The sequence below is a fragment of the Scyliorhinus torazame genome, chromosome 5 (assembly GCF_047496885.1).
Source record: "Scyliorhinus torazame isolate Kashiwa2021f chromosome 5, sScyTor2.1, whole genome shotgun sequence".
Taxonomy (NCBI): domain Eukaryota; kingdom Metazoa; phylum Chordata; class Chondrichthyes; order Carcharhiniformes; family Scyliorhinidae; genus Scyliorhinus; species Scyliorhinus torazame.
In genome coordinates this window covers 274247011-274273331 of record NC_092711.1, presented here as the reverse complement: position 1 = coordinate 274273331, position 26321 = coordinate 274247011, and the positions used below count along the sequence as shown (strand labels likewise).

Here is a 26321-nt window from a genome sequence, read left to right as displayed (position 1 = left end):
AGGTGTGGGGCGACTAAAAAAGAGGTGGTGAACCCAAAGAAAGTGCGAGGGAAGAAGTGCAAGATAGCGGCGGGCGGGAACCAGGCAGCGTGGATGCAGTGGGCGTAGGAGCAGCAGGAGGTTATCCAGCGCTGCTTCAGGGAGCTCAAAGCGGACCTGCTGGATCCGATGAAGGCTACTATTGATAAGCTGCTGGAGATCCAGATGGCCCAGGGGGTGGCGATCCGCGAGGTTCGACAAAAGATCTCCGATAACGAGGACAAGATCTTGGGCCTAGTGGTAAAGGTGGCGGCGCACGAGGCGCTCCACAAGAAATGGCAGGAACGGTTCGAGGAGATGGAGAATCGGTCGAGGCGGAGGAATCTGTGGATCATGGGCCTCCCTGAGGGGCTGGAGGGGTCGGACGTGGGAGCCTATGTGGTCACCATGTTAAACTCACTGATGGGAGCAGGGTCCTTCCAGGGGCACCTGGAGCTGGAAGGGGCCCATAGAGTGCTGGCGAGGAGGTCCAAGGCTAACGAGCCGCCGTGGGCGGTGCTGGTGCGGTTTCATCGGTTCGCTGATCGGGAGTGTGTGCTCAGGTGGGCCAAGAAAGAGAGGAGCAGCAGGTGGGAGAACGCGGAGGTTCGAATATATCAGGACTGGAGTGCGGAGGTGGCGCTGCACAGGAAGGGGGTGAAGTTTGGCATGCTGCAGCCGGCGCGACTGTGGGTCACCCACAAGGACCGGCACCATTATTTTGAGTCCCCAGAAGAGGTGTGGGCCTTTGTTCAGAAACTGGACACAAACTGAGGGTCGGGATGGGTGGTCGGGGATTGCTGTTGGTGTGTTACATTTTGAGGGGGGGTTCATTGCTCTTGTTTCTTTTCGATTAAGTGTGGGTGGTTAGGGTGGGTTGGGCACTGTTTTAGTTGGGTCTGTCGGGTGGGCTCTTGGAGTAAATGGAGTAGGGGTGCATGGCCGGTAGGGGGGTTGAGGCCCCGCGGGGGAGGGTGAGGCCCGAGTCGGAGCTGAGGGGACTGAGCCTGTAAAAGGAGCTGCGTCAGAGGTGGAGGGGCCGGGCAGGTGGAAAGCGCGGGGTTTTTCCCGCGCTGAATGCTGGAGGGGCGGGGCCGGGGCAGGGAAGCGAGGGTTGTTTTCCCACGCTTGGGATGGAAGGGGGAGGCGGAGAGCCTGCTGATGGGTAATGGAGGAGGAGGGTATGTCCCACAATGGGAGGAGTCGAAGGAGAGGCAGGAGTGGCCGGGGTCAGCAGGAGTCAGCTGACTTGCGGGAGTGCAATGGGGAGAGCAAAGCAGCTAGGAGGGGTCCTAGCTGGGCGGAGGGGGGGGGGGGGGAGGGTTGGAGAGGTGGGGGGGGGAACCGGGTTGCTGCTGGTATGGTCAAGGGGGAGCTGGAGCGAGTAGAGGGGGTTGGGACGGGGGTCTGCCGCCGTGGGGAATGGGCCGGGCATGGGGTGCGGGCGCGTGGCTGGCCGAGGAGGCCAGTCGGCGGGGGGAGGGGGGCGGGTAGCCCCCTGATCCGGCTGATAACCTGGAACGTAAGGGGACTGAACGGGCCGGTCAAGCGGGCCCGGGTGTTCGCGCACCTGAAGGGGCTGAAGGCGGATGTGGTCATGCTCCAGGAGACACACCTGAAGGTGGCAGACCAGGTAAGATTGAGGAAGGGGTGGGTAGGTCAGGTGTTTCATTCGGGGCTGAATGCCAAAAATCGGGGGGTGGGAATCTTGGTGGGAAAGAGGATGTCGTTCGAGGCGTAGAGCATTGTGACAGACAATGGAGGCAGGTATGTAATGGTAAGTGGTAAGCTGCAAGGGGAGAGGGTGGTGCTGGTCAACGTGTATGCCCCGAACTGGGACGATGCGGGTTTTATGCGGCGCATGTTGGGTCGGATCCGGGACTTGGAAGTGGGGGGCCTGATAATGGCGGGGGGAGACTTTAACACGGTGTTGGATCCGGCACTGGACCGCTCCAGGTCTAGTATGAGTAGGACGCTGGCGGCAGCTAAAGTGCTGAGGGGGTTTATGGACCAGATGGGAGGGGTGGACCCTTAGAGATTTGCAAGGCCAGGGGCTAGGGAATTTTCATTCTTCTTGCACATTCATAAGGCCTATTCCCGGATTGACTTTTTTATTATGAGCAGGGCGCTGATAGCGAGAGTAGAGGATACCGAGTACTCGGCGATAGCCATTTCGGATCACGCCCCGCATTGGGTAGACCTAGAGCTGGGGGAGGAGAGGGACCAGCGCCCGTTGTGGCGCTTGGAGGTGGGGTTGTTGGCGGACGAGGAGGTGAGTGAGCGGGTCCGAGGAAGCATAGAGAGATACCTGGAGGCCAACGATAACTGGGAGAGAGCTTAGGGGAGAGCTGATCTCCATTAGGGCCCACAAGGAGAGGAGGGAGCGGGGGGGAGAGGGAGAGGCTGGTGGGGGAGATGGTGAGGGTAGACAGGACGTATGCGGAAGAACCTGAGGAAGGATTGTTGAGGAAGAGGCGTAGCCTTCAGGCCGGATTCGACCTGTTGACCACCAGGAAGGCAGAGGCGCAGTGGAGGAAAGCCCAGGGGGCGGTTTATGAATATGGGGAAAAGGCAAGCCAGATGCCAGCGCATCAGCTTCGGAAGCGGGACACAGCTAGGGAGATCGGGGGTGTTAAGGATAGGGGAGGGAGTGTGGTGCGGAGTGGGGTTGGCGTCAATAGGGTCTTCAGGGCCCCACTGGAGGAGGGAGGGATGGGCCGCTTTCTGGACCAATTGAGGTTCCCGAAGGTGGAGGAGGGACTGATGGCGGGATTAGGGGCCCCGATTGGGCTGGAGGAGCTGGCCAAAGGGATAGGGAGCATGCAGGCAGGGAAGGCACCGGGGCCGGACGGTTTTGCAGTCGAATTCTACAAAAAATATGTGGACCTGCTGGACCCGTTGCTGGTTAGGACCTTCAATGAGGCAAGGGAGGGGGGGGCTTTGCCCCCGACGATGTCCCGGGCACTGGTCTCCTTGATCCTGCAGTGTGGGTCTTACAGGCCGATTTTGTTGTTAAATGTAGATGCCAAGGTGCTGGCGAAGGTCTTAGCCACGAGAATTGAGGATTGGGTGCCGCAGGTGATCCACGAAGACCAGACGGGGTTCGTGAAGCGGAGGCAGTTGAACGTGAATGCGCAGAGGCTCCTGAACGTTATTGTGATGCCGGCGAGGGAGGGGGAGGCGGAGATAGTGGTGGCGATGGACCCTGAGAAGGCCTTCGATAGGGTAGAGTGGGTGTACTTGTGGGAGGTGCTGAAGAGGTTTGGGTTTGGGGAGGGATTAGTCAGGTGGGTTAGGCTGTTGTACAAGGTCCCGATGGCGAGTGTGGCCACGAACAAGAGGAGGTCTGAGTAATTTTGGTTGCATCGAGGGACGAGGCAGGGGTGTCTCCTGTCCCCTCTGCTCTTCGCACTGGCGATTGAACCCATGGCTATGGCACGGAGGGAGTCGAGGAACTGGAGGGGGTTGGTGCGGGGTGGGGAGGAGCATAGGGTGTCACTCCATGCGGCTGACTTGCTGCTGTATGTGGCAGACCCGGTGGGGGGAATGCCGGAGGTAATGAGGATCCTCAGGGAGTTTGGGGATTTCTCACGGTACAAGCTCAACATGGGGAAGAGCGAGTTGTTCGTGGTTCACCCAGGGGACCAGGAGAGGGGGATTGGCAAGTTCCCACTAAAAAGGGCGGAGAGGAGCTTCAGGTATTTGGGGGTCCAGGTGGCCAGGAGCTGGGGGCACTGCATAGACTTAATTTCACGAGGCAAGTGGAGCAAATGGAGGAGGAGTTTAAGAGATGGGACGTGTTGCCGCTGTCCCTGGCGGGTAGGGTGCAGTCAGTTAAGATGACGGTGCTCCCAAGGTTTTTGTTCCTGTTCCAGTGCCTCACCATTCTTATCCCGAAGGCCTTCTTTAGTCGGGTCAACAGGAGCATAACGGGGTTTGTGTGGGCACGAGGGACTCCGAGGGTGAGAAGGGTGTTCCTGGAGCAGAGTAGGGATGGGGGGGGCTGGCACTGCCCAACCTCTGGTGCGCAAGTGGGTGATGGAGGGGGAGGGGGCTGCATGGAAGAGGCTGGAGACGGCGTCTTGTGAGGGTACGAGTCTGTAGGTGCTGGCAACGGCGCCACTGCCGCTCCCTCCAATGAGGTATACCATGAGCCCGGGGGTGGCGGCTATCCTCAAAATCTGGGGGCAGTGGAGGAGGCACAGGGAGGAAGTGGGGGCCTCGGTGTGGACCCCAATACGGGGGAACCACCGGTTTGTCTCAGGGAGAATAGATGGAGGGTTTTCGGGGTGGCACAGGGCAGGGATAAGAAGGTTGGGGGACCCGTTTGTAGATGGGAAGTTCGCGAGCCTGGGTGAGCTGGAGGAGAAGTATGGGCACCCCCCCCCCCCGGGGAACACCTTTAGGTGTCTACAGGTAAGGGCGTTTGCCAGGCAGCAAGTGGTGGGAATCCCGCTGCTGCTGCCACGCATGGTACAGGACAGGGTGCTCTCGGGGGGGGTGAGTTGGAGAGGGGAAGATCTTGGCAACTTACCAGATGATGTAGGAGGAGGAGGATGCCTCGGTGGTGGAGTTGAAAGGTAAGTGGGAGGAGGAGTTGGGGGAGGAGAGCGAGGAAGGGACGTGGGCAGATGCCCTTGGGAGGGTGAACTCTTCCACTCCGTGCGCGAGGCTCAGCCTCATACAGTTTAAGGTGCTGCACAGGACACACATGACCGGGACAAGGATGAGCCGGTTCTTTGGGGGTGAGGACAGGTGTGTTAGGTGCTCAGGGAGCCCAGCAAACCACACCCATATGTTCTGGGCATGCCCAGCGCTGGAGGAGTTATGGAAGAGCATAGCAAGGACGGTGTCGAGGGTGGTAGAATCCAGGGTCAAACCGGGCTGGGGGCTCGCAATATTTGGGGTTGCAGGGGAGCCGGGAGTGCAGGAGGCAAAAGAGGCCGGTATTCTGGCCTTTGCGTCCCTGGTAGCCCGGCGAAGGATTCTTCTTCAGTGGAAGGATGCGAGGCCTCCAAGCGTGGAATCCTGGATCAACGATATGGCGGGGTTTATTAAATTGGGGAGGGTGACATTTGCCTTAAGGGGATCGGTGCAAGGGTTTTTCAGGCGGTGGCAGCCGTTCTTGGACTTCCTGGCAGAACGGTAGACAACGGTCAGCAGCAGCAGCAACCCGGGGGGGGGGGGGGGGGGGAATCTATTTTATTTTTGTTTGTCTGCACTGGGGGATCTGAGGGGAGTATATATTTGTTATGTTTGCTTTGTGTTAATTCGGGGTGTTAATTTATTATTTATGTATAGGGGTAGGTGGGCACGGGGTTGTTTTATTTTTAATGCTGAGGAGGTCGTGGATAGCACGTTCAGTGAGTTGGTCACACCGCTGATTAGGAGTGGTGAGGGAGACAGGAAATGGGTGAGCAAAAGGCAGAGAAAGAGCAGGTAGGCAGTGCAGGTAACCCCTGCGGTCATCTCCCTCCAAAACAGGTATACCGTTTTGGATACTGTTGGGGGAGATGACTCACCAGGGGAAGGCAGTAGTAGCCAGGCTCATGGCACCGTGGCTGGTTCTGCTGCACAGAAGGGCGGGAAAAAGACACGCAGGGCTATAGTCATAGGGGATTCAATTGTAAGGGGAGTAGACAGGCGTTTCTGTGGTCGAAAATGAGACTCCCGAATGGTATGTTGCCTCCCGGGTGCACGGGTCATGGATGTCTCCAATCGGCTGCAGGACATACTGAAGGGGGACGATGAACAGCCAGTTGTCATGGTGCATATAGGCACCAACGATATAGGTAAAAAATGGGATGAGGTCCTACAATCAGAATTTAGGGAGTTAGGAGATAAGTTAAAAAGTAGGACCTCAAAGGTAATAATCTCAGGATTGCTACCAGTGCCACGAGACAGTCAGAGTTGAAATTCAAGAATAGTCAGAATGAATACGTGGCTTGAGAGATGGTGCAGGAGGGAGGGGGTTCAGATTTCTGGGACATTGGAACCGGTTCTGGGGGTGGTGGGACCATTACAAATCAGATGGTCTACACCTGGGCAGGACTGGAACCAATGTCCTAGGGGGTGCTTTTGCTAACACTGTTGGGGAGGTTTTAAACAAATGTGGCAGGGGGATGGGAACCAGATAAGGAAGTTAGAGGTCAGTAAAGAGGCAGCAACTAAAGCCAGTAAGGTACTAGATAATAAACTCAATGTGACTAAGGGGAAGAGTAGACAGGGAAGAGATGAAGAATGCAAAGGGACAGGTGGTCTGAGGTGCATTTGTTTCAATGCGAGAAGTATAGCAGGTAAGGCAGATGAACTTAGGGCTTGGATTAGCACCTGGGAATATGATGTTATTGGTATTGTGGAGACTTGGTTGAGGGAAGGGCAAGACTGGCACCTAAATATCCCAGGGTATAGATGCTTCAGGAGGGATAGAGAGGGAGGTACAAGTGGTGGAAGAGTTGCATTACTGGTCAGTTATGATTAAGGAGGGCATGATGGAGGATTCGAGCACTGAGGCAATATTGGTAGAGCTAAGAAATAGGAAGGGTGCACTAACATTGTTGGGACTTTACTACAGGCCTCCCAAAAGCGAGCGTGAAGTAGAGGTACAAATATGCAGACAGATTATGGAAAAATGTAGGAGCAATAGGGTGGGCGTGATGGGAGATTTTAACTTCCCCAACATTGAATGGGACTCATGTAGTGTTGGAGGCGTAGATGGAGCAGAATTTGTAAGGAGCATCCAGGAGAGTTTTTTAAAGCAGTATGTAAATAGTCCAACTCGGGAAGGGACCATACTGGACCTAGTATTGGGGAATGATCCTGGCCAGGTGGTTAAAGTTTCAGTCGGTGATTACTTTGGGAATAGCGATCACAATTCCGTAAGTTTTAGAATACTCATGGACAAAGACGAGAGTGGTCCTAATGAAAGAGTGCTAAATTCGGAAAGGCCAAGTATAACAAAATTCGGCAGGAGCTAGGGAATGTGGATTGGGAGCAGCTCTTTAAGGGCAAATCCACATTTGAAATGTGGGAGTCTTTTAAGGAAAGCTTGATTAGAGTGCAGGACAGACATGTCCCTATGAAAATGAGGGACAGAAATGGCAAGATTAGGGAACCATGGATGACGGGTGGAATTGTGAGACTAGCTAAGATGAAAAAGGAAGCATACATAGGATCTAGGCAACTTAAATCTGATGAAGCTTTGGAGGAATATCGGGAAAGTAGGACAAATCTCAAATGCACAATAAAGAGGGCTAAAAGGGGTCATGAAATATCTTTGGCTAACAGGGTTAAGGAAAATCCCAAAGCCTTTTATTTGTATATAAGGAGCAAGAGGGTAACTAGAGAAAGGATTGGCCAACTCAAAGACAAAAGAGGCAATTTATGCGTGGAGTCAGAGGAAATGAGTGAGATTCTTAATGAGTACTTTGCATCGGTATTCACCAAGGAGAAGGACATGACGGATGTCGAGGCGAAGGATGGATGTTTAAATACTCTAGGTCAAGTCAGCATAAGGAAAGGGGAAGTTTGGGGTATTCTAAAAGGCATTAAGGTGGACAAGTTCCCAGGTCAAGATGGGATCTATCCCAGGTTGCTGAGGGAAGCGAGGGAAGAAATAGCTGGGGCCTTAACAGATATCTTTGCAGCATCCTTGAGCACGGGTGAGGTCCCGGAGGACTGGAGAATTGCTAATGTTGTCCCTTTGTTTAAGAAGGGTAGCAGGGATAATCCAGGGAATTATAGAGCTGTGAGCTTGATGTCAGTGGCAGGCAAACTGTTGGAGAAGATACTGAGGGATAGGATCTATTCACATTTGGAAGAAAATAGACTTATCAGTGATAGGCAGCATGGTTTTGTGCAGGGAAGGTCATGTCTTACAAACCTAATAGAATTCTTTGAGGAAATGACAATGTTAATTGATGAGGGAAGGGCTGTAGATGTCATATACATGGACATAAAAGGCGTTTGATAAAGTTTCCCATGGCAGGTTGATGGAAAAAGTGAAGTTGTATGGGGTGCAGGGTGTACTAGCTAGATGGATAAAGAACTGGCTGGGCAACAGGAGACAGAGAGTAGTGGTGGAAGGGAGTGTCTCAAAATGGAGAAAGGTGACTAGTGGTGTTCCACAGGGATCCGTGCTCGGACCACTGTTGTTTGTGATATACATAAATGATCTGGACGAAGGTATAGGTGGTCTGATTAGCAAGTTTGCAGATGATACTAAGATTGGTGGAGTTGCAGATAGCGAGGAGGACTGTCAGAGAATACAGCAAAATATAAATAGATTGGAGAGTTGGGCAGAGAAATGGCAGATGGAGTTCAATCCAGGCAAATGCGAGGTGATGCATTTTGGAAGATCTAATTCAAGAACGGACTATATGGTCAATGGAAGAGTCCTGGGGAAAATTGATGTACAGAGAGATCTGGGAGTTCAGGTCCATTGTACCCTGAAGGTGGCAACGCAGGTCGATAGAGTGGTCAAGAAGGCATACAGCATCCTTGCCTTCATCGGACGGGGTATTGAGTACAAGAGTCGGCAGGTCATGTTACAGTTGTATAGGACTTTGGTTAGGCCACGTTTGGAATACTGCGTGCAGTTCTGGTCGCCACATTACCAGAAGGATGTGGATGCTTTAGAGAGGGTGCAGAGGAGGTTCACCAGGATGTTGCCTGGTATGGAGGGTGCTAGCTATGAAGAAAGGTTGAATAGATTAGGATTGTTTTCATTGGAAAGACGGAGGTTGAGGGGGGACCTGATTGAGATCTACAAAATTATGAGAGGTATGGACAGGGTGGATAGCAACAAGCTTTTTCCAAGAGTGGGGGTGTCAATTACAAGGGGTCACGATTTCAAGGTGAGAGGGGGAAAGTTTAAGGGAGATGTGCGTGGAAAGTTTTTTACGCAGAGTGTGGTGGGTGCCTGGAACGCTTTGCCAGCGGAGGTGGTAGAGGCGGGCACAATAGCATCATTTAAGATGCATCTAGACAGATATATGAATGGACGGGGAACAAAGGGAAGTAGATCCTTGGAAAATAGGTGACAGGTTTAGATAAAGGATCTGGATCGGTGCAGGCTGGGAGGGCCGAAGGGCCTGTTCCTGTGCTGTAATTTTCTTTGTTCTTTGTTCTTATCACCTCAGGATGTAACAAGCTCTTTAAAGGCAATGAAGTATTGTCTACGAAACCGTTTGGGGACTTTAAGTGTGTGATTTGGCAGTGTGATCTATGTAATTATACAAATGACCTTCTATGGAAAATATCCGTTTTGATGTTTAGAGTTTTCATATTTAGCACAAGGAAGGTTGATGCTATCGTCCTCAGGTGGTTATGCATCACACAATAAGGAGTGATTGAGGAAAACAGAACACTTTTCCCATTAGCAATCTTGCTGAGCAAAGTTAAATACATCTTGATTTTTTTTGACATATTGGAAGGCCCCTGCTTACGTTAACACACAAATTTTAATTACTTGAAAATACTGAAAGATGCAGCTACATTCAGTTTGCAGAAGATGATTAGAGAGACATTTTGGATTACTGCTGCTGCTCTCATAGGGATTGGGAGCAGAAATAGGCAATTCAGCCCTCTCACGAAACTAGCCTGCAGAGCCATGATGAAAAAGACCTTTACATTTTGATGCAAAGATAAAACTGAATTCTTGTTATGACAGATGGATACATATGAGAGATGGATATGAGAGAGGTATGCAAACAATATGGGATCCCAAAAAATCAACAAAAAACAAACACACTTGGATTATTTCCTAGATTCAGGATGAGACACCTCGGGTGGTACTTAATGGCATCCCTGAGGCGGATTTTAAAAATTCTTTAGAACATACAGTGCAGAAGGAGGCCATTTGGCCCATCGAGTCTGCACCGACCCACTTAAGCCCTCACTTCCACCCTATCCCCGTAACCCAATAACCCCTCCTAACCTTTTTGGTCACTAAGGGCAATTTATCATGGCTAATCCACCTAACCTGTACGTCTTTGGACTGTGGGAGGAAACCGGACGAAACCCACGCAGACACGGGGAGAACGTGCAGACTCCGCACAGACAGTGACCCAAGCCGGGAATCGAACCTGGGACCCTGGCGCTGTGAAGCCACAGTGCTATCCACTTGTGCTACCGTGCTGCCCTATTTTTTTTTGCCCCTCCCCGCAGTTTTGCCTCCCCCTTTCCCACCCCTCCATCCTGTCCAACATGACCCAAACCCTTCCTCAGTGTGATCTGTCGGCCTGGTCCCAGTGAGAACCATAATTAGAAAATGCTGGATAATTTCAGCAAATCTGACAGCATCTGTAGAGAGAGAACGGAGGTAACGTTTTGACTCTTCGGCAGTGCTGGGACATAACTGAAAGTCCTGGTGCCTTGCTGAATTTGGTGGCAAGGAGGCATTTAATGAGGTGGAAGGATGGCAGGTGGGATTAAGTTCGATTAAGTTCAGGGCAGGAAGGTTCATGGATCCCCGCCATCATTTGAGGCCTTTCAGTGTGTAATTAGTGGCCACTTAAAGGGTTCATCCCCCCACCGCTGGTATTCACCAAGTCACGGGTGGGTACTTGTCATTCTGGAAGACTGAAAACCAAACCCTGTTGAAGTAACTTGTAAGTTTCTGGAGTGGATCCCACACATTCAAAGGCACACAGTTCCTCATTGAGGTACTAGGCATCAGGAAATAGGGTGGACTGGGGGAGGGGGGTGCACTTACCTGCTTCCAGAGAAAGCCACAGCCCTGTTCTTGCTACTGATCCCCGCTCCGGGGCCCCAATCCCACCATCTCTCACTTGTGGCCTGGGTCCCCGGGATGATACTGGCCTTTGTTTTGTTATGTTTCCTTTGTAACATAAGCGGCTTCCTTGTGTTGCATTTGTCAAGGAAGGTCGAGACGTGTAAATAACTTCAACTCATTTATTTACATTATGTACACTTTTATAACTTGAGTTCGACACTACTGCTAATCCTATTGTAGCTACCTAAACTGACTGACCAGCTGCTGTCTTCCACGTGGTGGGTGTGATAATGAATCAACCCTGTGCCTCTCCTCACTGACTGTCTCCACTGGCCAAAAGGGGGCTGATCATGTGTGTGGTGTCCTTTATGTATGGGTTGGTGTAATGCCCCCCTGTGGTCATGTCACCTCCTTGTGTATCGTGAATGTCCATTGGTCGCCTCCCACCTAACTTATCTATTGGTTGAGTGTGTGTGTGTGATGTTTCTGGTGCTCCCTCTAGTGTCTGTCTAGCTTACATGTATTTACAGTGATGCACATCACCACATCCTCCCCTTTTTATATGTTCATATTTTCTGTACACTTGAAGAAAAACTGAACAAAGAACAGGTAGAGAAGGTAAGGTATATACAAGTCATGGGAACGGTGATTAAACAATAAGTCCAAATCATTCATGTGAGTCCATAAACCATCAATCACCATGGTCAAATGTCTCTCTTGGTTATGAACGCCATCAACAGGAACCAAGAAGTGGTCGAATCACTGCGCTGTCCGCTTTGGAGTCTTTTTCTTTTTATGTTTGTGGTGGTGCTGTCGGATGGCATCTTGTAGCTGATAGGTCGTTGACATTGAAGAGGTACCATCTACAGTATCATTCAAGGTCATTGATGTGCCAGATGTTGAAGTCGGATGAGACTTTGCATACTGGTTCTGGCCACATGCTGAGCTGGAAGGGTGATTCTGCTGAGAACCGTTGAAGCTTGTCGATTTGGAGACAGAATTGCTGCTCGCATCAATGTCTGGTGATGGTGTGAAACTAGAACCTTGCATCTGATAGGAATATGCTGTCTGGCCAGGCTGTGGTGCAGCAAATCCTGGGCAGTAACTAAGGCATCCAGTCTGTAGTGCAGATTGCGCTGACGGTAGTCCTCAATTCGGTCTTGATTCCATTAGTGAGCAATCCGTAGTGCTGTCCTGTTTGAGAATATGCTGCATAGACTGCTGGCTGCTGCAGGCTTGAATACTGGGTTTGTCCAGCATGAGCTGTCATTGGCCGCACTGTCGGTGTGGAACAAATGTGTGGACATAGCTGTGGTGAAAATTGGTGTATTCCTCTTGGACTGTAGCTGCTGCTTGTTATTGCTGACCCAGTGTGATTGTCACCTGATCCACCTCCTGTCGTTGTGGCATCTGCTGTCACCCTGAGCGTGCCATCACTGAGGTTGCGACACTGTCTGTCTGGAGTAAAGTCTGGCTTACGTGAATCAGAGTCGGCGTTTGGTTGCTCCGCATCTGGAGTCTGGTCTGTTTTTTGTTGATGCTCCCCGTCCGGAGTCTTAGCAGGTTCACTGGAGTCAGCTGAGATTTCTTGAAGCTGCACGTCTGGAGTCGGAACATGCAGGAATGCATTGACTAGTGGAGAGGTTTGAGCAATTGAGGGTGGAAGTAGTGTGGTGTCACCGGAGTCACCAGTGGTCTCACCATGATCGTCGAGTGCCTCTGTATGCACTAGCTGAGGTCTGTCACTTTGCACCTTTTGCATAGGAAGTGGGATGATGTCGTCACTCGTTTCACATACCGTGGGTAGATCCTCAGTCGCTGCTTGCTGTTCACTAGGGTTCGGTAAATTGTCAGAGTTTTCATCTGGTGGTGCAAACAATGTGGATGGACTGTCATTGTCTTGCCGTTGTCCTTCATTTGGGCTTTTCTTCTTTGGAATTTTAAATCTTCCCCCAGACATTTCAGAACCTTGTTAATTTCCCTCAATTTCTCCCATTTGTAGGGCATCAAATGTTAGATCCAATGTTTCTTTTGTCATTGTACTAGTTTCCAAAGAACAGTCCGTTTCAATTTTCTTCTCAGTTACTTCATATGCATCCTTTTCTAATGTACATGCCTTCATAGTCTCTGGCTCTGATTTTGCTGGGACTGGCACAGTCACAGTCTCTCTTTTACTGTTCTCAATTGCCCACATTCTACTCCCCAGACATAAAGCTTAATCTCTGGAGTTAATGTGGTACAATGGATAATTGGGTCGACCTTATCTGCATCTTCACCATCACTGGAGAGCACAATTGGTTCACATGAAACTGCTGCAGGTTTTAAGTGCTTTATCTGGCTACTCGATGTCGGTGTCCTCAGGATTCTTGCTCCAATGCCCTGCTCATTTATCAGTGGCATGTGCAGAGGTTCAATGTGATTAATATTCCCATCCGGGGTTGAAGAGTCATTACTGACTAACTGCTGGTCATTGAAGTTGTGACTTTGCGGTTTTGTGTGGAAGGGAGACAGTTGTCCCTGCTGTAGATATGATTCAGGTTGTGTTATTTCCATTAAATGAGGATCAATGTCTTGTCCATTTTTTCGATCCGTACTAAAGCAATGGCAATTTTCAGTCTGCTCCTTGTAAGTTAGACATACAAGCAATTTCTTTAGCAAATCCTCAGCATCCTTCTGTGACTGTGCAGCATTATTAATATCTCTTCGGCTAGAATGATCCTGAAGGTCAGCGCATAATCCTTTTTTCTTCAGGTTTGGAAGAGGCGATTCCTTCGGCTTGTCTTCATTTGGGCTTGAACAGTCATCAGCGCTGTGCCCTTCATTGTAGCATGATAGACCGTCATGGTCGTCCTGCTGTGCAGTGGAGCGAGGTAGACTGTTATAGCCTTCTTGCTGTTTACGTGAGCATGGCAGACTTGCATCGTCTGCCGCTAGTTGGTAAGAGGAGGTTGCTAGACCCTCATGGTCTTGTTCCTGCAAGGACTGCGCATTGGAGTCTTGCGTTGCTTCTATCGTGGAGGCTGTCCACGAGCTCTCTGTGGAGGCTTGTGACACTGGAGTCACTTCTTGTTCGTGCAAGGACTGCGCTCTGGAGTCTTGCGTTTCTGCAATTGTGGAGTCTGTCCACGAGCTTGCTGTGGAGGCTTGTGACTCTGGAGTCACTTCTTGTTCGTGCAAGGACTGCGCTCTGGAGTCTTGCGTTCCTTCTATCGTGGAATCTGTCCACGAGCTCGCTGTGGAGGCTTGTGACTCTGGAGTCACTTTTTGTTCATGCAAAGACTGCGCTCTGGAGTCTTGCGTTTCTGCAATTGTGGAGTCTGTACACGAGCTTGCTGTGGAGTCTTGTGACACTGGAGTCACGTCTTGTTCCTGCAAGGACTGCAGCGTGGAGTCTTGCATGTCTTCTTTCGTAGAGTCGGGAACCCTGAGCGGGGCGTGGACCACGCTCTGTGTGGCAGCAGGCCGCTCTCTGTGGGCTTGTACCGCTTTCTGTCTCTTAATTTCAGGCTGCAGCATCATCCTGCACGGATGAGTTGGGACGTCATATCTGCTGGGTTGAACATCCTCAAATCCGAAAAATGAATCCGCATCTGCGTCGGATTCAATGCGGGGGTCACCAATATGCAACACGAAAGGTTCATCCGAGTCGTAGTCGTATAGGACCATGGAGCTGTCATTGCGCTCGCGAGGTCCAGAAAAAATGTAAAGGTCGGTATCATCAGTTTGTGCGTAGGTAACTGCTTGTTGCAGGGTTCTTTGGAGGTTAAATTCATTTCCTGGTTCAATTTGAGGCATTGTGCTGTCATTCCAGGTGAAGGAAGGTTGTTTTACAGCTTTAAAAGATTTTTTCTTTGATTTGGGACATTTCCCCTTTAAACTGGTGCAGTCTGGGGCCTCTGACGTCATGCCGCCCGTGACATAGCACGTAGGAAGCGATTGCGCATGCGCAGATCGCTGTTCCTTTACCGATGGCTGTTTTCTTGATTGCGCATGCACGGCATCTCACGCATGCACAAACGAACTTTCCGGTTCTGCGCACTTCTCGCGCAACTGCGATAGTGTAGTTCCTTTAGCAAGATGGCCACCGACCTCGACCCAAATCGCTCTCTGGTCCGGGCCCTCGGCCTCGAGGTGAGTACTGGCGCTTCTCTTACCTTTACTTGCCGATTAGAGTGTGTTTTCCTCACAGTATTTGCCGAATTTGTCCAGGACTGCCTGGAAGTCGTACCTGTTTTGCCCCCTTGGAGAACTTGAATTTTAAAAAGATTTCTTCTGCTCTTGCACTGGCGATGGTGAGGAGGAACTCTACTTTTTCATTATCGGCCAGGTCTTTAAGTTCAGCTGCCACCAGGTAGAATTCAAACGCCTGCCGGAATCGCCGCCAGCTCTCGCGGAGATCGCTGTGGCACTGGAGCGGCTGCGGAATCGGGAGCCCATACATCTTGCCTGGGTATTGCTGGTTGTCACTGTACTCTGAGGTATGGCTATCTGGATTTAAGCAGTTCATTACTGGTACCATGTTTTGTTATGTTTCCTTTGTAACATAAGCGGCTTCCTTGTGTTGCATTTGTCAAGGAAGGTCGAGACGTGTAAATAACTTCAACTCATTTATTTACACTATGTACACTTTTATAACTTGAGTTCGACACTACTGCTAATCCTATTGTAGCTACCTAAACTGACTGACCAGCTGCTGTCTTCCACGTGGTGGGTGTGATAATGAATCAACCCTGTGCCTCTCCTCACTGACTGTCTCCACTGGCCAAAAGGGGGCTGATCATGTGTGTGGTGTCCTTTATGTATGGGTTGGTGTAATGCCCCCCTGTGGTCGTGTCACCTCCTTGTGTATCGTGAATGTCCATTGGTCGCCTCCCACCTAACTTATCTATTGGTTGAGTGTGTGTGTGTGATGTTTCTGGTGCTCCCTCTAGTGTCTGTCTAGCTTACATGTATTTACAATGATGCACATCACCACAGCCTTGGAGTGTGAATTGCTGGTAGCGGCCACTGCTTCCGGCGCTGTTGCCTGTAATGGATACCTGCCAGCCTCTGGTTCCAACCTCACGTCCCCGATCCTGGATCTTGCCCGCTGCCCAGTTAAGTCGTTTGGGTTGCCCCATAGTTTGGTTTGTTGCTTTTACTTGTATGCTTTCTTGGCTTGATGAGGTTTCTCTTACTCTGGGACTATAGATAGTCAGTATTTTGTTTTTCTTGAAACTGTTTATTTAGAACCATTGACATTCATTTTTAAAAATATAAAATTAGAGTATCCAATTATTTATTTTTCCAATTTAGCATGGCCAATCCACCTAACCTGCACATCTTTGGGTTGTGGGGGTGAAACCCATGCAAACATGGGGAGAATGTGCAAACTCCAGGGCCGGGATTCGAACCCGGGTCCTCAGCGCCGCAGTCCCAGTGCTAACCACTGTGCCACATGCCACCCCAACTATTGACATTCATGAGCTCATGATAAGTACATTGTTTTTTGGACACAGAATATTCTGTGTTTTGTTCCCTTTGCATCTCTCGGTCACCTGACCCTGATGTCATGCTTTCATCATCATTAACATCGTTGTCTAATTAACATAACCATTAACCCTTTACTCCACATTAAGCAGCTGATTGGGACTTAATTTGGCTGGCCATTCTGAAAGGATATGACACAGGCCGCTCGTCAACTCTCCAGCCAGCGGGCAATACCCGGCCACCTCCAAAATGCCCCCCTTATATTTTATTACAAAAACAGAGGAACATCATATTTGATTACACATTGCTTTATGTAAAAAAACACTGCTGATCTCAACAAGAAAGAATAATGTTGGAAACACACAGCCAGTCTCTCAGCATCTGAAACAAGTGATGGATTAATGTTTTGAACAGCTACTCGCTATCAATTTTTCATTGTAACGTTTGTTCATGTATACCAATCCCTTCGTTTCTCCAGTGGATTTTGCTGGAATAATCTTCCACAGAGCCAAAACTTTTGTAGTAGTTCATCCAGATGGTGCTTCATCATGTATGAATCTACAATACTGACAGACTATTCTTTATTAGGGGAAACTATAGCCAAACACAATTGCCTGGATTTTTCCAATTAGGGTGTGATCAGCCTCAATCCACAACTGGCCCTAAGTGGCTGGAAGCAGTTGACGATCTTCTTTGGGGCAGCCAATTAAGAAGGCGTCCCCAAGAGACCTGCCCAATTAAAGGTGGTGGGTGGACCAACAAAACGGGAGGTCCAATGGAAGGGTCTTCAACAGGCAGTCTAACCAGGAGAGGTAGGTACTGCTGCTGAGCCAGGCAGGACACTGCAAAGGCATTGGTCAAAATCACCTCACAGCCACCTACAGCTGTATGGGTGTGGAGGAGGAACTCCTCCAAAGGATAGTTTGCAGCTGTGGCTGTTGCATCCCACTGGGTCCATCCAGGCTGGGGTGATAGAGAGGAGACATCAACCGGCCAGTGGTCTGTGCAGCTCAGGAGGGGGCCCTGTGTGGTAGTATGTATTGGGGGTCATGTGGGACTGGAAGCCCTAATATCATTGCTGACAGATCCCGGGTCCTGGTTGGCCGTTGACCTCATACTCCGCCCTGAAGGCGAAGTATAAGAAGCCGGTGCCTTCCCCCGCAGGCCAGTTTACTATCGGGCTGCTGGGGAACAGACACGCTTAATAAAGCCTCATCGACTTCACTCTATTCGTCTCACGGAGTCTTTGTGCGCCACAATTTATTAAGCGTGCCTAAAAAGGACTATGGAGCTCAGGATCATTCCAGAATGCCTGAGGATCAGCCCCCACGCAGTGAATGCGGCAGCAGCCTTCAAACACTGGCAGACTTGCTTTGAGGCCTACATCACATCGACCACAGGCCGAGTCTCAGACGAACAAAAACTGCAGGTCCTGCACTCGAGGGTGAGCACGGAGATTTTCACCCTCATTGAAGACACCCGCGATTTCCAGACGGCGTTCACAGCACTGAGAAGTCTCTACGTTCGCCCAGTTAACCAAATCTACGCTCGCTACCAGCTCGCGACAAGACGGCAAGCTCCCGGAGAATCGATGGACGAGTTCTACGCCGCGCTGCTGATTTTGGGAAGAGCCTGCAGCTGCCCGTCGGTGAATGCAAACGAACATACGGACATGTTAATGCGTGATGCTTTTGTTGCAGGTATGCAATCCTCCCAAATCCGCCAAAGACTTCTAGAAAAAGAGTCGCTAGGACTCTCTGGGGCACGGGCCCTGGCAGCCTCGCTGGACGTAGCCGCGCGTAATACCCGCGCCTACGGCCCCAACCGCGCGGCAGGCCATTGGGCCCCGTACGTACCCGTCGCGGCAAACCCCCTACCCCCCCCCCCCCCCGGACACCCCACAGGCTTGCGCAGTCCAAACGCCGAGTCGCACCGGGGGCGCCCGCTGTTATTTCTGCGGCCAGGCGAAGCACCCCCGACAACGCTGTCCGGCCCGCGCAGCCATCTGCAAAAGCTGCGGGAAAAAGGGCCATTATGCGGTGGTGTGCCGATCCCGCGTGGTCGCCGCCGTCCCGGGAGAACAGGGAGCCCTACAGGCAGCCTATGCGTCCCAACCCCCCCAGCACGCCATGTGCGACCCGCAGGCGCCGCCATTTTGGGTCCCGACCACCGCGGTCCCGGGAGAACTGGGAGCCCTGCACGCCGCCTACGCTCCCCAACCCCCCTCCCCGCAGCCCATGTACGACCCGCCGCCGGCGCTCCCGATTTGGGTGCCGGCCAACACTCTCCACGGAGAGGAGGGGGTTTTTTGCATCCCGAACGCCACCCTCACCCCCGTCCCGCGCCCCACGCCTGACCCGCCGGCGCCACCTACCTTGACCCCGACCACCGCTGTCCCCGGTGAGGGAGCTCCGCGTTCCCTCCCCTTCCAGGTCGAGAGCGACGCCTCCGACGTAGCTCTAGCGGCTACCCTTAACCAAGCGGGCAGACCCGTGGCCTTCTTCTCCCGAACCCTCCACGCCTCAGAAATCCGCCACTTCTCAGTGGAAAAGGAAGCCCAAGCCATAGTGGAAGCTGTGCGACATTGGAGGCATTACCTGGCCGGCAGGAGATTCACTCTCCTCACTGATCAACGGTCGGTAGCCTTCATGTTCGATAATGCACAGCGGGGCAAGATTAAAAATGACAAGATCTTAAGGTGGAGGATCGAGCTCTCCACCTTTAACTATGAGATCTTGTACCGGCCCGGAAAGCTGAATGAGCCGTCCGATGCCCTATCCCGCGGCACATGTGCCAACGCACAAATTAACCGCCTCCAAACCCTCCACGAGGACCTCTGCCACCCGGGGGTCACTCGGTTTTACCACTTCATCAAGTCCCGCAATCTCCCATACTCTTTAGAAGAGGTCCGTACAGTCACAACGGACTGCCACATCTGCGCGGAATGCAAGCCGCATTTTTTCAGGCCAGATGGAGCGCACCTGATTAAGGCTTCCCGCCCCTTTGAACGCCTCAGTCTCGATTTCAAAGGGCCCCTCCCCTCCACCGACCGCAACGCATATTTCCTTAATGTAGTGGACGAATACTCCCGCTTCCCTTTTGCCATTCCCTGCTCCGACATGACCGCGGCCACAGTCATTAAAGCCCTGAACAGCATCTTCACGCTGTTCGGTTACCCCGCATACGTCCACAGCGACAGGGGGTCCTCTTTCATGAGTGACGAGCTGCGCCAGTTCCTGCTCAGCAAGGGCATAGCCTCAAGCAGGACGACCAGCTACAACCCCCGGGGGAACGGGCAAGTAGAAAGGGAGAACGGCACGGTCTGGAAGGCCGTCCTACTGGCCCTACGGTCCAGGGATCTCCCAGTTTCACGGTGGCAGGAGGTCCTCCCGGACGCTCTCCATTCCATCCGGTCATTATTATGTACAAGCACTAATCAAACGCCGCACGAGCGTCTCCTTGTCTTCCCTAGGAGGTCCTCCTCTGGAACGTCGCTGCCGACCTGGCTGGCGGCCCCAGGACCCATCCTGCTCCGAAAGCATGTGCGGGCACATAAGGCAGATCCGTTGGTCGAAAGGGTTCACCTCCTCCACGCAAACCCCAGTACGCCTACGTGGAGTACCCCGACGGCCGACAGGACACGGTCTCCCTGCGGGATCTGGCGCCCGCCGGCACCACGCACACCCCCCCGACACCATCAACCCAACCGCCCCCCTTCCTGCCACCGCCGCACCCCGCGACCGCCCCCTTCCCAGGAGGATCAGTTCCCCTCCCTTTTTCACCGACAGCTGAAACCGTGCGGCTCCCGGAGGCGACAACGCTGGTACAAGCACCACCACCACCGCCGGGGCCGAGGCGATCGACACGGACGACCAGACCGCCCGACCGACTCGTGGCGTCGATGTAAAACAAAGATGGACTGTCCAATGAACATTTTGTTTTTCCTATACCCTCTGTAAATAGTTGTAACGGGACGATACTGTCCAATACTGTACTACCATGTAACTGTTCTATCCTCCCAGGACCAGCCCTGTAAACCCTTACCACCATACGAACCATCACCCCGCCGGGTTCATTTTTGACAAGGGGTGAATGTGGTAGTATGTATTGGGGGTCATGTGGGACTGGAAGCCCTAATGTCATTGGCTGACAGATCCCGGGTCCTGGTTGGCCGTTGTCCTCATACTCCGCCCTGAATGCAAAGTATAAGAAGCCGGTGCCTTCCCCCGCAGGCCAGTTTACTATCGGGCTGCTGGGGAACAGACACGCTTAATAAAGCCTCATCGACTTCACTCTATTCATCTCACGGAGTCTGTGTGCGCCACACCCTGCTTCTCTCAGGAAAATCTTGGTAGCGGTGGCATCTCTCCCCCAGCAGGCCCAAACTAAGGCATATTTGGCCACTTGCTGCTGCCAATTTGATTGGAGGTGGGAATGTGTTGAGCAGCTGAATCGATGGACCCTTTTCCCCTTTCACTCCCAGCCTCCCAATCGACCTCTGTGGGACGAGGAACATTCTGTCCAATGTTCCCCTCACTCAGTATCAACTTAAAAATTAAAAACACATAATTGTTACATATGATCTGAAAAATAAGTGAAGTTGGCCTGTGAAGTAAAAGCAAAAGATGTGGCAAACAGAATCTTAGAGCTTAGATGAAGGGTATTTGGCGCACCATGCCTGTGCCAGCTGTGTAAATGAGTGACCAATTAGAACGGGATTTCTGGTCTCACCTGCCGCAGGAACCGTTGCATGGTGGGATGGAAAATTGGGCAGATTAGGAAAAGGTTTGTTGAGTTTGGGTGGAAATTTCTGGTCCCACGCCGGCTTCAGCAAAATATTCCTCCCATACTTCCACCCGCCTGCTCTCCGACAAAGTTTCCGTTTTCAATATATATCCAATTTCCTTTTTAAATTACTATTGGAACTGCTACCATTAGCCTTTCTGGAAGTGCGTTACAGATCAAAACACTTTGCTGAGGAAAGCATTTCTCCTCATTTCCCCTGGGATTTTTTCTTTTGCCACTAATAAATCCGTGTCCTCTGGTTCTGATCCTTTTGCCTGCATAAACAGTTTCACCCCATTTACTCTATCAAGACCCCTCATAATTTTGAAAGAAAAATCATAACAGCTTGCAGGCTGTATTTTAGGGCCCAATTAAAGGTGGTGGGTGGACCAACAAAACGGGAGGTCCAATGGAAGGGTCTTCAACAGGCAGTCTAACCAGGAGAGGTAGGTACTGCTGCTGAGCCAGGCAGGACACTGCAAAGGCATTGGTCAAAATCACCTCACAGCCACCTACAGCTGTATGGGTGTGGAGGAGGAACTCCTCCAAAGGATAGTTTGCAGCTGTGGCTGTTGCATCCCACTGGGTCCATCCAGGCTGGCCAAATTCAACCCCTCTGGGTGTTTCTTGGCATTTCATTTTCAATTTTCCTTCCCTCCTGAAGTTGCTGACTTTCACAGGAATGTAGCTCCACATATTCTGGGTCTCATATGGTATCTCACGCAAGTGGACATTCTTTACATGTGAACTTAGACACTGTTGGTAAACTATTAAACTGTGAAGGCGATGACAAACAAATCAGATCCTACCCTCACGCAATGTTTTGACATTCACTTTTTCTAGCAGTGGCTCTAAGTAGTGGGCAGGCTGGTGAACCCTGGCTGATTTTTTTTCCCTGCAGCATATTGATACTGAGGCCAAATATAGGTCTCCTGCTGCTCTGTGGCATTTTAACTAAGTTAGACAAAGAATAAAATATTGATGATTACAGGAGTTAAAGTCCTGTAAGATGGACAAACTAGCTAGAAGAACGCATTTTAGGGTCAGCTTTTATGACGCAGAATTGTAAGGCTTTAGGGCAAACTTTCTAGAGCACCAATTCATTCAAGCATGTACCTGTTAAAGAAGCTGCTAGTGCACTATTATTTTTTCTGCTTCCTTTCCTCAATTTAATTGATTGATGAAAATAAGTATCAGTGTGGAGGTATTCCTGGAATCCCTTAACTGCACAGCACACTTCAAGGGTAGTCAACTGGAAGAGAACTTCAGTGAGGCTCTATAGCTTTCAGAGATGACATATTTAACAATGTTGGACTCAGTAATATAATTCATATCCAGTCAATGTGAGGCTGTTTCCAACAACTCTAATGAAATTACTGCCCACATCTAAAGAGCATTGGATTATAATACACTGCCCATTAAAACTGGTGCTGTGTTGGTAAATGGCCTTCATGTTTTGCTCCCTCTTCTCTTTTTTGCTGTTTCTTGTTTGTTGTGTTAGGCTCTCCTGCTCATGTTCATTCAGGGATGCAGCACATAGAGGGAGAATGGGATGTCAGCTATTGGCTAAGTCTCTGTAATGTAAAGGGAACTGCAACAAAACTGATCATTTTAACCTGAAGTTGATCATTGTTGAAGCTACATTTGGAATATTGTGCAGTGTTGGACATACCATACCATCAAAACAATAATTTAACTGGAATGCCTTCAGACTGGAGTGATACTGGGATATAAAATTCTATATAATGACAACTGCTGTCAGCATATTCAAGTAATTAACATGTTAAATTTTGATGGGTGTAATTGATGTAGACATTTGAGTTTATTTAAGTGCGATGATAAAAATATAAGACATAAATGTCAGGTTGTCAACCAAGATAAGGGTTAGATTTCTTTTCTCCTCAGAAATCGCATAGAACATTTGTGGGTCTGAAATTCCGTCAGTTTCTTTTAAAAGTTTTAATTAGAGCTATTCATCTGTCACAGAGATGACAATCTGCTGTTGACTACTGCACTGGCACAGACATGTGCACTCCGTCTTACAGATGTAGAGAAGAGTCCTTCCCAGATTTCCAAAATCAAGTTACTTGCATATGTGAGGAACTCCTACCGTAAATTGGTCAAAGGACTGGGAACATGCAGAGCAATAAGTGGAAAATGTGGAAAATAAGCTTAAAAGTGTATGTGTGATTGCTTAAAGCAGCACTTCCATTGTGAGAAGCATTGGTTTTGTCTTATTTCTTTGTGTTGGACACAATGATGAGTGAACCAAGAACATGCAAGTGCCTTGGGAAGATAGTTTCCTTTGCAAACCAAGCAATCAAAACTACACTTAACAAATTTAATGTTGTCTATTTTTTGGGAGGCTACACATCAGCAGATCTTCAGACCGATTGAAACATTGGGATCTTTTTTTCAGCAGTTCATTTATGCACTTGATTGATGTCCTGGAATATGCAAATGCCCCATTCTGTTTTCTTCCTCCTGTTGTTCTTGAAATCTGCATGGTGTCATCAGTCATTGCTTGGGAGGGTCTTCCTCATTTCCCAGGATCCATTCAACAAGGGCAGAATTGTCTTGAAATAATGGTGGGACTGTAGAGATAACAGAATAAATGCAGCATGGCGACTTCCAGTGCAACATAGTTCTGGTCACATCCAAGCTGCAATTCAATGGAGTAGAATACTTTCCTGTTGGTGAAAGGAACTTGTATGGCTCTGTAAGTTCCATGGAAACACTTTTGGGAAGACAGTCATCCTGCAGTAATGAAGAACCTCCTCTTGTTAGATGATAAGCATCGACTTTACGGAATATTAAAAAGTCTTTGGCCCAAGAAAAGATTGTACAATTCAACTGATGCATTCATACTAGTAAAGTCCCAGATGACCATGGGCTGATTTCCCCTTTGAGGGGGAGAGCTGATTGATGATAATTTAACCTGAGGGTCATTACACCTCAGGCAAGAAGCAAGGTTGAGAAGGCCTCACGAATAACCTCAGCTGGATAAGGGAATTGAACCCACACTGATGGCCTTGCTCTGTATCACAAACTAACTGTCCAGCCAACTGAACTAAATATCCTATTCAGAAACCCCCCCACAAAAAAAAATACGCAGCTAATCTCAGCTCAATGCGAAAAGAAAACCTAAAATAATGCAACCCAACTAATCTAATAAGAGTCCCAAACAAAGATCGACAAAGGTCTACAAAAAAGGTCAGAGATCAAACAGCACAATTTTATGGGTAGACCAAATGGATTTAACTGAACCTACACCTTCCAAAAGGTGGCATGCGGCTGTTTGTACAGAGACAGTGACTTCCCCCAGATGAGCAGCAATTGCAGATTCTGGAAAAACAGATCCTTAAATCAATGAGACTTGAAGCATAAAGATCCTGCTCACCAAATGCTGCTCAATCATTCTGAAAACCTTGGACAGTGTGTTGACAGCATCAGTTGTGCCAAGGTTTCTGCACCCAGTTTTCCAGTGCCCTCTGCCTTAGATGAGGATGCATTTGTGTGGATTTTTAAAATATATAATTTGGGGGGAAAAAAAAAATCCCACGTAACCTCTTGAAAGGAACAAGTCAAATGAATATCTTTTTGTGAAGTGTTTTTCTGTAGTCAGTGCATGATATAAATTTTCTTCTCTTTCACATCCATATTTATCAGCTTGGTAGCTGCCAATGGGATAAACTTTACATTACTTACACAGCTTTGGCATATTTGTTGACTATCTTATTATATATTCCTGGAACCGCACATTCTCTTATCATCCTTTCCCATGAGGTGCAACGTAGGCTGTGCATTGGGAAGCTCAGCCCCCAAGACTGCACATAGCCATGAGCAGTGACTCTGTGCTGGTGGAAGATTACCCAAAGTACAGCACATCAACCGTTATGAGCAGCAGGCTTTCCAAATGTTTAGGATTGGAGGCCATTGAGAGAATGGTTCCATTCTGGCTTTGTGTTCTTGCTAGCATCCAGCGCACAATAACCAACAGACAGCGATATCTGGGGCGTCATTCTCCGACCCCCCAGCGGGTCGGAGAATGGCCGTTGGCTGCCGTGAATCCCGCCCCCGCCGGTTGCCGAAGTCTCCGGTACCGGAGATTGGGCGGGGGCGGGAATCGGGCCGCGCCGGTTGGCGGGCCCCCCCGCTCAATTCTCCGGCCCGGATGGGCCGAAGTCCCGCCGAGAAATTGCCTGTCCCGCCGGCGTAAATTAAAGTAGGTATTTACCGGCGGGACAAGGCGGCGTGGGCAGGCTCCGGGGTCCTGGGGGGGGCGCGGGGCGATCTGACCCCGGGGGGTGCCCCCACGGTGGCCAGGCCCGCGATTGGGGCCCACCGATCCGCGGGCGGGCCTGTGCCAGTGCCATGGGGGCACTCTTTCCCTTCCGCCTCCGCAACGGTCTCCACCATGGCGGAGGCGGAAGAGACTCTCCCCACTGCGCATGCACGGGAAACTGTCAGCGGCCGCTGACACTCCCGCGCATGCACCGCCCGGGGATGTCATTTCCGCGCCAGCTGGCGGGGCAACAAACGCCGTTTCCGCCAGCTGGCGGGGCGGAAATCCCTTCGGCACCGACCTAGCCCCTCAACGTTAGGGCTCAACCCCCAAAGATGCGGAGCATTCTGGACCTTTGGGGTGGCGCGATGCCCGTCTGATTGGCGCCGATTTGGGCGCCAGTCGGCGGACATCGCGCCGTTGGGGGAGAATTTCGCCCCTGTTGTTATATTACTAACAATTGCTGTTAAGGCACCATAATAATCTTATTACTGTCTGCACACTCATTGGTGACATACTATTTGCTGACACATATTCCCTTTTTATTTGTGTAGATGCCTTCCAAGATAAGCAAACTGGCACCATAGAGGACATGAAGCAGCTCTATCACATCAGCATTAATTGCCCATTGCGGAGCCTGCAAACACGAATTCAGATAAATCCGTAGGTCAAAGCCAGTAGTCGGAATGCAAGTGTCAATAAAATGGCAACCTAAATTTAAGTGGTGGAGTACTTCAATGAATAACCCAAAGGCTTGCCAATAGCATTTTGTGCAGGCATTCAATGAATAAAAATCTGCACTGCTAAATTACATGAGTAATTCATTGTGGAACCAATTTACATTCACTAACATAACTTTGGAATGTGCAGTAAGACCAGGACATGCAAATAACATGACCTCAAAAAAGTTGAATTTCTGTCCTGCAGAATCAGGAGTTTAGCACTAAGTTCCATAGGTTGCATGTCGTGCTGGTTTTGGGCCACTTAGAGCAATGTAGAATCATTCTTATCATATCTTTTATTCCTTTT

The 26321-nt window shown here is 50.3% G+C and overlaps 1 long non-coding RNA gene across 1 annotated transcript in view; it reads left to right on the top strand.

The window, feature by feature from the left end:
* Positions 1-26100, top strand: part of LOC140422788 (uncharacterized) — an 88916-nt gene extending 62816 nt beyond the window's left edge. The window contains exon 2 of the long non-coding RNA XR_011947606.1: positions 25847-26100. This is a non-coding gene — a long non-coding RNA (uncharacterized lncRNA). The remainder of the gene's footprint in view (positions 1-25846) is intronic.
* Positions 26101-26321: the final 221 nt, after the last annotated feature.